Below are 12,578 nucleotides of genomic sequence, written 5' to 3'. Positions count from 1 at the left end.
ATTTCTATATTTACCCTTCAAATGTACCTAAACCCTCTCAAACCTACTTTCTATTAAAAGGGGGATTATTGATGTTACAGGAAAATGTTAAATAAACAAATTACCATTAAAAATGTTGCGAGCCAATATGTATACTTTTAATTAAACCACTTTTAATTTCAAGCCACGCCAAGTCTGGGAGAGATAGTTACCCACTGCAAACCTTCTCGTTGAAAAGTCTAATCTAAATGCTCTTATTAGCGGGAAAACTTCCGAAGTGGTTATTATGCAGAGATTAATGATATGTTTGAAGGTCCAGTTGCTTTACAGAAAATTATTTTATAATTATACCTTTTATTGTTTCAGTTCATCTACCCGTTAATTTTACAGTATATAAGGTAGCTATAAATCATTTCAATTTGGTTTCTTCATTGACCATACACGTTGAATTTTAAGTTATACACAAAAAAACAAAAACTAAAAGGATGGAAGCGGAAGAAGGCGTTAATATTTGAAATAGTCATTAAAAGTTACAATGTACCTACTTTTATTTGTCGTTCGTGCTTGTGGATGTGTGCCTAAATGTAGGGTAATTTTGATTATACAGGGTGTTCCTTAAAGTCAAGCTAATATTTAAGGACCCGTTTTAAGAAAAAAACTTTCTATGAACGTATGTCCTAAACGTTTTAATTTGAGATACAGGGTGGTAAAGTTTTTAAAATAATCAGTTTTTTAATAATAACAGAGGGAATTTGGAGACATTATAAATTTGCTACATCTCTTCTATGCATCGAGATGCTTCTCTGATGTGCAAAAGTTTCTATTTTCTCTACCAGTGGCGTCCGTCCGGCTTTTGCATTGAATATTTTTAGAGAAAAAAATATTATGCCACTGCTTTCTCTTAAAATAAAATTTATTTTTTAAATCCTTATTCATTTTTGAGTAAATTTCATCTTCTGGTTTTTGTTTATCCGACGCATGGTTTTCACTTATTTTTAGGAAATTGATCCTGAAGTAAAATGATTTTTATTTTTTTAAGCGAAGACATGGTCCAAATTTCATAAAGATGACTATAATATTATTATACTAAAAACTACAAGACCATCAAAAACTAAGAAGAAGAAAGCAGAAGAAGGCGTTAGTATTTGAAATAGTCATTAAACGTGACAAGGTACTTTTATTTTTCGTTCGTGCTTGGGGATGTGTCTAAATGTAAGATAATTTTGTATATATATATAATCCAAAATAATGCATACAAAGAATCAAAAGAAGTTTTTTATAAAGCAGAAAAAATTATACTAAAAACTACGTCATAGTTTAGGGAATGATAGATTGACAAAAAATTGTGAACATTGGGAACGATTAATAGAATCTACCCAAACGCACGGTATGTCCTTTGATTTTTGATAATTAAAAATTCTTTGTGTATAATTTTTTTACATTAAAATTTTCAGGCAATTCGCCGAAGTGACTAATTAAAAATTTATAAGTATACAAATAACAAAAATTAAGAGCACATAACGTCTCTTCCTGTGCAGCAAAAGTTAATTATATTTAGGAAACTTTCACATCTCATTGGATTTATTGTGATTTATTGCACGTAAAGTAATGTCTTATAGACATAAATTTTATGACTATCGTTAAAATTGTAAGTAATTAGCCCTTATTAGGGTCGAACAAAAAATTATTTGGACTTTTCGGTTCAAGAGAAAAATTTAATGGGCAGTAATTGGCCGGTTTAATAGCTGCTATACAACATCATGCACTTTATTTATAAACGAGGATCAATACATGGTACCTACAGCGAATACAAGTCAGTTACAAAACAGCTTCGATTACTAATTTTGTTAGCTTCGAGAATCTAACTGACAGTGTGACAAGTTTCCTCCCTTTATTAAAGGGTAAGGGAATACAATATAGGGTTCATTTGAAATACGATCAGTTACTTATAAGAGGGATAAACTGCTTAATACAGGACAAATTGTTGCGCTTAATCATGTAGATTTTTAAGTACCTAACAGTTCTAAGGAGTTTTCCTTATTACACGGTTTACGACATGACAATTTTTGGAATTAAAAATAAGGTACGGCATGTAATAACAGCTGGTGCCATCGGAATTAATACGGCATAGAAGCTCTATGGTAAGTAATGAGGACACAAAAGTTTCATTGAACTCCGGTATTTGATGCAGACAAGGTTAGTCTTCAACGTGAAAAGTTTTAAGTTTCTCCAACTTCTGAGTATTGCCACCAAAAACAATCCGTCGATAAAGAGGTAGGTATTACAATATTATTGTACCAGTAATTCAGTGAAAACTAATGGAATTCTTTCTTGTAAGAAATTTAGAATAAGATGAACTTTTAGGGTGACAAAGAATGGTTTATTACACCAATTATTTATTTACTAGAAAATAAAATTCTTTACAAAACAATGGATAAGTACTTCCACCTCAAATTGGCGAATGTAAAAACTTAATCTTGAGATGAATTTTGATCTGAGAGTGAAAATGGTTGTTATTATTGCCGACTTGGCCAAATTTAGCACAAAATTAACATCACTAACGGTCAAATTGGATTTGTGACGCGGTGTTGTGAAAACTTTAGATTATGTAAGGCAGCAAACAGTTGTTATAAATTTCGTAGATTGGGTGCTACAGCTATTAATCAGTGTTGATAACTGTAGAATAAATTGCATTTTCCACCTTTACGGGAACAGTCTATTTCCAACCATTTAAACTAGGGAAAATGGAAACAATATTTGACATTTTCAGTTTTTCGTGATATCTCGGTTACTCTCAAAGATACCCGAATGAACACCGGAGCTCTGGTGCTATATTATCAAATACATAGCTACAGTCCACAATAATAATGCTCAATGGTAGTAGTTTAGTTTTGAAACACAACAATAGGTTGTTCGTCCTTCAATAACGTACAGTAATAATTTAAGTGTTAGGTAGACGAAAATGGCGAAATTTAATTTCTTTGTGAATACTGTTGAGCACTTTACGACTGTGATCACTCCATTTCTGTTTCGCTACGCGGCGGTACATTTGGTTGATTTTGTTTGCGCAACAAAATGTTGCATGGAAAAAAGTTGACCTTATGGTAAGCAATAGGTATTTTGTTGTGCAACAAGGGTTTAAAGTATAAGCGCGTGTGTTTCTCTGAGAAAGAAAGACGCGTTTTAGTGTATTTAAACGTGATTAATATTAATTTGTTGTGTATTTAAAATAAAAAAATAGACGACGTCATTTTTCTATTACTATTCCTCCAAATAGTGGATGGAGGAGAAGGACATATGTTTTGGGTTCTTCAAGCACCAATAATCACCGTCGATTTTTTTGCCATTGAACTAGGTACTCGTATTTGTTAAAAAAAAGAAGAAAGTAACAAAAATATGTCCTTCCGCACTAGGTAAATGTTGCGCAATGTATAAAGGCCGTGTTGCGGCCCGGCCGGTGCACGTCAGTCCCACCCCTGGTCCCACCTCTTAATCCCCCCTTAAGGAAGTCACGGTTTCAAAATTGAAGGCCCCTTTTTAGAGTTTTTGATACCAAAGGCAAACTAAGTAGACTACATGTGGACTAAAAAATCCGATACAACTGAATACAGAACGATCCTCGAGATACATACATCATTCTTACAATAGGTACCTATACCTTAAGGGATTGATTCTATCCCACCAGATCAGCATAGCTTGTAAAACAAACTTTTGAATCGGCATTGGTTGTACTTTTAATCGAGGTGCCTACGTACAAAATGTAATTATTTATTTTGTACCTTAGTTTACTCATTAAAATTGCGAAAAATTATTTTGCATCATTTCCATTCATTGATGTCTGTTCTTATGGAACTACTTCTAAGTGCAGCATTTTACTAAGGAATTTTGTATTGCGGGAACTACTGCTAGTGTCATGGATGTTATGTATACTATAGTATACATATACAGGGTGATTCACATACCCCTTTCGTTACTAGTTTTTAAACTTGCAGTTGATATAGAAACTTGGAATATGATTTACAGGTATAATCATCATCAACCATTGCGAATTACAATAAAATAATTTCAACATGGCGCCGCTTTCGTAAATACCGAAAGTGGTGCCATCTTGTTTTTTTTAATTAGAAACATACTATTTTCTATTTTTTTCTAAATGCGCCATTTTATTCTGAAAAGCAAGTAAGATTTAAGTACCTATCTGTCATAGTATTTGACATATGTCAATTTTTCTCTAAAAATTTGAAGATGCAAGGGTCCATTCAAAAATTTATATCTCTTAAACCGTTCAAGGTAACCGAGTGCTCTTCAAATCGAATCCTTAAAATCTACGAAATTTTTTGAGTGGCCGTGGAAAGACTTAAAAAAGGGCTGCTGCGATTTGTCAAAACTAGCAATCTAAAAATGTCGCTACTATTTCTAATGCCAGAAATGAATGTAGATTTAAAATTTAGGGTCGCTTATATTAACAATCTGTATGCTTATAATGTCTTTGTAGACTAGGTGCCTATTTTGTTCTGTTTGTAATTGAAATTCGGCAAACGTGGTGTAAAATCTTGCGAAAGAAACCACTTCCCACTAGGTCCATTATAACTTTAGTGACCCAAAAACGAGCATGTTTAGTAGTTATCGACAGAGGGATCTAAAAAAATTGCACCGATGAAGACAATTTTCATTAACGTCATTATGGACACTCTCTTTTATACTATCTACGAGTATGTCCAAAAAGAGGTAGTTACCTAAGCGCTAAGAGGAATTCCATATTCATTTAGATGAAGGAAATTTTTTAACTTGCTTCGTCTTTCCATGTGGGTAGATATAACCTTTGACTATTCCTGCACTGATATGATCGGTTCGGGGAACGGTTAAAACTTGACTTCTTAGATGACCGTCAAAGATAGGTATCATCGATGTGATTTATTAATGAAATGATTACCTATTTATAACTTAAACGATGGCTCAAATACTAAAGTTATAATTGTGACATCAACATTCTATTTATACAAAATCCATAAGAACTTGTTAATGTTAATTTGACGCTATAAATCTGTGCACACACTGTCTTTAAAATGGCGATTTTAAGAAGGGGAATCAAAAAGTAGGGTAATATAAAATGTACTGTCCGCCCATCAAAATAATGTGATGAGTTTTTGTTCAATAAAACCGGTCTGTTTTTGTCAATACATGTGGGCGTATGGGTACCTACAAAAATATTCTTGGTAGGTATTGAATTTAAATCTTTATACTGTTGTTATGGACATCAAGAGTTTCATATTTGTACTCGGCTTTCTCACTTATATGGTCCGAATAAAACCAAAACATTTGCATTACCAATGGTTGCGATTGATGGGGAGAAACGGAGGGAGAATCTTAAACTATTCAAAAAGGTAGGTGTAATTCACAAGAAGAAATACATACCTATTGCACGTTAGCTAGGTATGGAAATACATGCACAAATAAATTTAAAAACAAAAGTTGAATAAATCGTATTTAGTGGTTCTTTAAATGGTCTTTGACTAGTGCTATTTTGAACTTTTCTCATATAAATTCATAAATACTAGTTTTTAATATTTTATTTTAGCAATATGTAGTGTATATCATTTCATCTTATATTGTGTTGAAAGTTGTTTACTGAATATACCTGGGACAAACTCAACGTTTGTCCCACAGTTTATTGCCGCCAAAACACCCATAGTATTAAAATCTCTGTGTCCGCAGCAATAACTTTCGTCTTTGTATAAATAACAGTAGGAATATTTCAGATGAAGGCCGCCTTATACCTACAAATCAGCAAGCAATAATTTGTAATGGTGGATTATCATGCGTCATGCCGTACACGTACACGGCATAGGTATAGGGTTTTCGGATATACCACAGATCTACACATACACAGATTGCTAACCTTATGCATTTTTTGGGAAACAAATTGAGGTATACTTAAAAGTGCCCTCTATTGCGGAGCAGTACAAACATGTACCGTTTAAAACTGTAATATGACGCTTATGGATTTATGCATTAGATGTCGCTGTAAAAAATGTAAAGCGTTAAAGTGTGCATAATTCGAATTCGTTATTAATTATGGCTCAGCGTACCTCCTATCATATCATATCACTGTAATAATACGAATATTAAGGAATTCGAATTGTGCAAACTTTAGCGCTTTAATTTTGTTTCAGCGACATCTAACGCATAAATCCATAAGCGTCATATTACAGTTTTAAACGATACATGTTTGTACTTCTCCACAATAGAGGGCGCTTTTAAGTATACCTAAATTTGTTTCCAAAAAAATGCATAAGGTTAGCAATCTGTGTATGTGTAGATCTGTGGATATACCTACTAATCGGAGTAAAATGTAGAGTCCGCTCACTTTGAAGGCTCAAATCTCAAAATCGCTGGAGCCGATATTAATGAAATTTTTGGAACGTATCAATTGGTAAGTTGTTGTTAACATACGTAAATTGTAAATTTTTGCTGCCAGGACTTTTTACGTTATCGAATTTTCCTCACAAAAAAGTACTCTAAAATGCGTGATTTGTCGCGATGCTCAACTGTACAGGTCCATAAATAGTTTATTTTTCCACGAAAATTCATACATTTCGGGTATTACATAACCCAATTCTTGCTGTAGCTATTGTAGAAAAAATTATGGAAATATCTTGTTCCCTTTTTGCGTAATTAGCGGAAAAGCAAAAACATTGCAATTCAGCTATTATTGAAGGAAACGACTTCATTCTTTTTTTATAAGATGAATAAAATAGCAAACGCCATAAATGCGTACATATTGTCTGAAAACAACTTGTGGATGTTTGTTTTTGTGTAAATTAGCCAATACTCTACGTACGAAACAAGATGAATAATAACCTGCGGTTTTCATGTGTGATGTGCGGCAAACATAATAACAATTTCATGCATATATTACTTAACCGTGTACTTAGCGTGTGTGCCGCTTTATACGAAACGTTGCTGCAAGGTACAACTTTGCGATTAAATGACCTTCCCCCCAACTCCGCTCGAGGTGTTGCGTTTATCTCTTTCGCTCAAAATATATTAATTCCTGCAGCCCTTAACATTTTTTTGTCATTGATTCTATTCCGTGATCATATCATTTGTAATTGTCCTTTATCGATATGAACAAAACTTTTTAAAGTGTATCTTATAATAAGCGAATAAACGCGCCTGTCATTTTATCGCTGTAACGTTTGCGTAATTATACAGAAATGCATAAAAATGTATCGACGTATAGTTAAAGGTGTATTCTATCACATACGTAAACATTATCCCATTTGAGTGAATACTTTTTTTGTAATTAAATCCTAAAGTTCTGAGTTCGTATACTTTCATTGAAAAAGCGCGCTTTCCCGTACATATTTCACTATCACATTTTCCCAAATTTAACAAGAAATATGACATTACGTACGGATACGTAGCAATAGTTGACGATTATATTACGCTTTATTTGATAAAAATCGGTTAGGTAGTTTTTTTTTTATAACCGTTTAAAGCCAGCGGACTCTACATTTTACTCCGATTAGTAGTTCTAATATCGGCTAAACCAGAAAAAATGTATTCATATCCTGGGGGAGGGTTGAATCATGCTATTGTTCTGTGGTGCCGAAGACAACCTTCATATCAACTATTATCTACTAAAGATGGCATCGAGGATGGCATTCTAACAGTAGCACTGCACCAAAAAATGTTCACTGCGAAATGCTTTAGGCTGAAAACGTTCTTTATATGGGATCATACTTTTCGTCGGCGGAACACTTCCAAGAAACACTTTCGTAATTATGAACCGATTTCGACCAAACTTTAAGGGTTGGTGTAACTCGTCATAAGTATATCGGGAAAGGAATTATGCCTAAACACGAATTAGGAGAACAAGCTCAATGCAGTAACCTGGGCAGTAACTAACCAGAGAACTAACCATTTTTGATTATCTATTCAGGTTTTAAAAACTTGATTATTTCCATAAATTCAATATAACAGTCGCGTCATAATTTAAGACAAATTTTTATGATCATTGTAACGAGTGGGCAATTTTGCGTAAATGTTTGACGCTTTTATTCCATAAAAATGCGGAAATTAATTTCTAAAGGGTATCTGCATTTCATGTTCACGTCTGTATTCAACCAAACAAATATTCGGTAAATCATATTCATTTCGTCAAAAGAGACCTAGGAGCTCTGACCAGTTTTGCGTACAAATTTAAAAGAAAATTACCTACATTTCAATACAGTTGAATTGGAATGTTGGCTTACAAACGTTAGTCACAGGTGAAAAAAACAAGTATAAATTGTGCACAACTCTTGTGCAGATACAGCGCATTTTTTTAAATCGAAATAGCTTAGTAAATGGTTGGGTCGAGGGTTGGGTTATAAGGTAGTAGCATGCTATCAATGTTTACTTTCTTAGTAGATAATTAGGAGGAGAGTCTTTACACATAAACATTTAAATGTCGCCTGTTTTCCGACACTCCATTCTGCAGATATTTGCACTGAAAGCTTTGACGCCACCAGTAGATAAGTCTCATCCTCGGTCTCATCCTGTCTCGTCCTGACGTTCGACTTGCCTTTTATGAGTTCCTCCGACAAACCGTTTTCGAGATATTCGCTATTAGAGTTTTGAGTTCCCCAACGGATCTATTTCTTCCAGACCTCCCAATCGCCCTTTGTAAGTACGTACCGAGGTACGTACCCTCTTCCGACAATTCATTTTGGAAACATAAGGGAATATTTCCGATCACGATAAGTGGTCGAGGAGGAAGCTGGTTGGTAGAAATTAATTCCTTTCGTTGAGACCTTTCATTAGAGTACCATGAAGGATAAAACCAGCCCCTCCCCTCCGCTCCAACTCTCTCTTAAGGGGTCAGAAGAAAGGCGGTATTTTGTAGAAAACGGTTGCTTTCGTTGAGACCTGAAATTAAAATACCATGAAGAGTAGAACGTGTGTTTACCCGCGTGTGCCCCTTCGCTAGTTTCATAATTTTATACGTACCAAAATAGGCACCACTTGGAGATAATAAAAGCGCATTTTAATAATATTCTTCCCGAACATCAATCTGGCTTTAGAAGGGGATACAGTTGCGAAACGGCATTACTTAAAGTTACTGACGGCATTTTGTCTGCTGTCAACGAGTCCAAGTTTGTAGTCTTAATATTATTGGACTTCTCCAAAGTGTTTGATACGATTGGTCATGATATCTTATTAGCAATAGTACATTATATTGGCTTTGACCCGAATTCTATTACACTTCTCCTTCATTATTTAATAAACAGGAGCCAATTAGTTGACATTAATGGGAAGACTTCAACAATGATTAATTTGCGATGTGTTACTTTCTTAAATTACGCTGAACAACATTCGTTACATATTAACCCCAGTAAATGTAAGTTGCTATTATATGGTGCATCACAACACAGCTACTCGTGCCGAAGTTTCCTCACTCTTAGATATAAGAATCGGAAATAAAAAATTAGAGTTGGTTCAGGAAGCCAAAAATCTCGGGTTAAGCTTAAACGTCAATTTCAATTATCAAATGCATATCAAAAATTGTTCACAACGGGCGTTTGCTGGCCTTAGATATATACATCGAATTAAACGTTTACTTTCTCACAATTCAAAAATTATGCTCTGTCAATCACTCGTGCTATCCCATTTCTCATTTTGTAGCGCAGTGTATGGCCCCTGTCTTTCTAAATTTCTTGAAAGAAGAATACAGATTGTTCAAAATTCATTTGTTCGTTTAATTTACGGAATTAGGAGATTTGAAAGGGTTTCTCACAAGTTAAAGTGTATACCATGGCTAAACATGGAAAAAAGTCGACTTCTCTACTCTGCCACTGCATTTCACAAAATTATCTTGTTTAAATCACCACCTTATTTATATAATAAAATTACATTTCGAACAGATGTTCATAATATTAATGTTCGTCAGAAAGATTTGATTACCATTCCTAACCCGAGTCCTAACCATAACTTACCTAGAATTATTTAAAAAGTCATTTTCATACAATATAGCCAAGATCTATATAACTCACTTTCGTGGAACGTTAAACAATTAACACCATCTAAATTTAAACAAAAAGTTTACCACGATTTTTTAACATCTTAGTTACTAATCTACTTTCAAGTTATTCTGTTTCTAAATTTTATTTGTGTATTTTTTTTTGTTAATTTAGACCATCAAAATTTTTTATTAATTTTAGTTTGCTATTAAACGGGTTAAGTGGAAGAGCACAAAGGGCTGCATGCCTCTTAGTGAACTTCGCCTTTTGGACGCCAAGTTGTATGTATAATATTGGTATTGTTTATACAGGGTGGTGCCTAGCGCGACGCAGCATAGGGATTTCAATGTTAATTTCTTTGTAGCCAATTACTAGTTCATTATTATTTTAGAGTAGTAGTCTAAATACATTTTTTTTAGAAAAAAAATATTGCATCTGTTCAAACTATTACTTATAATTTTCCGTTTCTCAAAAACGTAAAAATCGACAAAATAAAACGGAAAATTATAAGTAATAGCACAGATCTAAACACTTTAGATCTGTGGTAATAGTACGTGTAGGGATAGCTGTAAGTTATATTCATGTATGATAAGTTGCATAATGTATAAGGATGTAGGGGGGAGCATTCCGTATTGAGTGGTAATAAAGAGAACTTACAAAAGTTTGGAGAATATTTAATTACAATTACAATTACATTACGTTATGTAACGTAACAGTACGTACAGATGCAGTATTTTTTTCTCTAAAAAAAAACGTATTTAGACTTTTGCTCTAAAATAATTAGGGAAGCTAGTAATTGACTATACAGAAATTACCATTGAAATCCCTATGCTGCGTCGCCGAGTGCGTCGCGCTAGGCACCACCCGGGGTATTTGTCATAGTGTGTCCAAATAAAGTCATTATTATGATTATTATTATGACATTTGTTGAGTTATGTATGTTATGTTCTGTGATTGTCTGCCTAATTTACATACAGAGTGGCCCAACGAGAAGTATACAGAGGGCTTTTAGGGTATTAAATTTAGAAATTTCGAAAAATCCTCGAACACGTCAATTTTGTATTCGAGGGGGTTTTGGAATACAAATCACGAACCCAAGTCTTCACCCCTCTACGTAGGGAGCTTAACCCCTAAAATTTTAAATGGAATCCTATGGCAAATGGCACATTATTTGAAAGCCAATTTAATCGTGATTACTAATCTGCTTTGCTTTTTAAATTCTATTGAAAAATAAATTAATCGATATTATTTTCGTTTTGGACGAGATAGATAAAAATTGCCTTTTTTGCATGGCCACCTCACTATTATGTAAATTACATTTAAGATTAGAATATAATAACCAGGAAAACCAAGATGTTTCGAAAACTATCAGAGATAGGTATAGGCTCGGGTATAGGACATTATTATCAAAAGTTGAAGGTTTTTGGAGGAGCTAAAAGATGCCAGAAAAATATACAGGGTGTTCCATTTAAAAAAAGGGAGATTTTTTAATACGAAGTTTTGTAACTTTAGATCTAGAAAAAAACACCTTGGTAGCTATTTTTTTAATGTTTTATAGTAGATGTATTTATTTGACTTTTACTTTACCCAGGATAAAAGTTATAAAACCTGGAATCAAAATTTAACTAATAATTTTGACAATATACCTACTGACGCTTGCAAATGCCCAATTTTTCTTAAAAATCGAATTATCTTTAAAACTACTAGCTCTTTGGATATTAACCATATAATAAAAAAAGACGTACAATTACGCGTAGAATTCAAAAATGCATTTAAATACAGGGGGTTCTATTTTTAAAAAATCCTGAAAAAATGTACCACTTGGGCGCCCTACTTTGTGAGCGCACCCTGTATAATTCCAAATATTTTTAAAATGTGGAGAATATTCAACCATATCATAATACAAAAACACTCTATCGAAAAATCTTATCTTCAAGGCATTAAGTTACTCAGCGCAATCGTTGACTCACCCTGCACATATTAAAATTTTTCCTAATGAAGGTATTTTGGAAAAGATCAATTCGGTTTTACTGCTATAAATAGTGTCGGAATCCTTCAGAAACGTTGAAAATGAGAAATACTTTGAAAATAGAACAATTTCGGTTTTGTTTCGTTTTAGCATTGAATAAAAACACTATTTTTATTCATTGGTTTTAGATAAACTGCTGTGAAAATTCACTGTGTAATTACGCAAATTAGTATTTTGATAAAAGTTTTGGCAGTAGCCCATGTTTAATCATTTGACGCAAATAACCTTATTACTTTTTTGTTAAAGGTCATTCGCTCGGTCCTTCCCTGTGTGGTTGTATTATTAAATAGGTATATTAATCAGCTCAACCCCTCACCTTCTCCACTGTAAGGTAATTACATAAATCTGTGTCTGCGTCACACAATTATATAGATCTGGAAAAAAATAGAATAGAAAATGGAATCGAATAAGAACTTCCCAAATATTCTACCTGGAACGACATAATTTGTTTCGGCCAAGTCGCAGGTAATCTTAGTGTTGCACCAAAATAAACTGCATTTAGTTCCTTGCAGGACACTCATACTTTGTCAAAACCCATATTTTTACTTCGGGTGTATTTCATTCGA

Source organism: Photinus pyralis, unplaced genomic scaffold (assembly GCF_008802855.1).
Source record: "Photinus pyralis isolate 1611_PpyrPB1 unplaced genomic scaffold, Ppyr1.3 Ppyr1.4_LG2, whole genome shotgun sequence".
NCBI classification, from domain to species: Eukaryota; Metazoa; Arthropoda; class Insecta; order Coleoptera; family Lampyridae; genus Photinus; species Photinus pyralis.
This window is presented reverse-complemented; position numbering follows the sequence as displayed.